General features: G+C 40.1%; 1 non-coding gene across 1 annotated transcript; it reads right to left on the bottom strand.

The window, feature by feature from the left end:
• Positions 1-202: 202 nt before the first annotated feature.
• TRNAR-CCU lies at positions 203-275 on the bottom strand. Its single transcript has one exon. It is a non-coding gene; the product is annotated as a tRNA-Arg (tRNA).
• Positions 276-1,243: the final 968 nt, after the last annotated feature.

Below are 1,243 nucleotides of genomic sequence, written 5' to 3'. Positions count from 1 at the left end.
TGTGCCTCTGCATAGTAGGTCACAGAAGATAGCCCATTTAAGGTTAGTTTACTGTGCCTCTGTCTAGCAGTGACACAGAAGATATCCAAGGGGTATAGGTTCATAGGTTAAATAAACAGCCTTGGCAGGTCATGAACCCAGGACCCTGTACAGTATAGTCACAGTAGTTAACCACTAAGCCATCACAGCAGTAATATTATATCACCCCAGATGGGACTCAAACCCACAATCCTTGGCTTAGGAGGCCAATGCCTTATCCATTAGGCCACTGAAGTAAAAGCCAATACCAAAGGACTCTGGCAGACTAAGTTTCAGATGACTGCTAGCTAGGAACAATAATTGAATACCCAAATGACTTAGCTATACTGAAGGAAGATTTGTCTCAAATAAATAACCGGTGCAAAAATATGTTATTGAAAAAGTGTCTTAGTTCTGGTTTAAGTGCTTGGGCTTCAGGACAGTTATTTTACATTAAGAAGTTTTGTGGTCTACCCTCTTGTGGGAGGCAGGGTAGCCTCCACCATTCTGAGCTGAGAATTGTTGGTCGAAAGCTTATTGTGTCTGTTATTCTAAGTGTCTTTTTTCTAGTTTAAGCTCAATTAACTGGAGCTGCTCTGTGTTTGGTGTCTTTTCCCAGAGGTCCAGAGTGTTTCTGCTTGAATATAACCCATCCAAAGTTAAGAACAAGAAATTAAGCTTATTTTGAGCTTGATCTACATATTTTGGTCTGCATTTACTGTTTTACTCCATTTATTTCTGCCTTTTTGACTGATTTTGCTGTTTGTGCCTGCTTATTACCTGTACTTGCTTTGCACTGAAATATTGATTAGTTAGCAAAGACTAATTCCATACTTGCTGAATCTAGCTTGTTTTTCATAAACAAACCTAATGAACTTGCTGCATATCCATAAATCAAATGGCACTAGGCTACTCATCCAAGGTACCTAAGTATGGCCTGGGACTTAAATATGACTTGCTGATGGGACAGATTTATCTCCCAGTGACTGCTACATCTTTGGAACAGGCTACCAATTTATGTGAAACAGAGCACCTCTATGACACTGTTCAAGAGGAACCTGGACAAGTGGATGGAGCACAATAAATTTTTATTGGGATAGTGTCCACAACCCTCCTGGACATGGGCAGTCATCACAAAATGCAGTCTTTGGTATTGACTAGCATTTCTATGGTACTACATTGGGATGAAACTGATAGGCTTAAAATGACCTCCAGGTCAATAGTC

This window comes from Protopterus annectens, chromosome 9.part0, assembly GCF_019279795.1.
Source record: "Protopterus annectens isolate FY-2018-M chromosome 9.part0, PAN1.0, whole genome shotgun sequence".
Taxonomy (NCBI): Eukaryota; Metazoa; Chordata; order Ceratodontiformes; family Protopteridae; genus Protopterus; species Protopterus annectens.
Note: the sequence above shows the minus strand (reverse complement) of the source record. Positions and strands in the feature narration are given on the sequence as shown.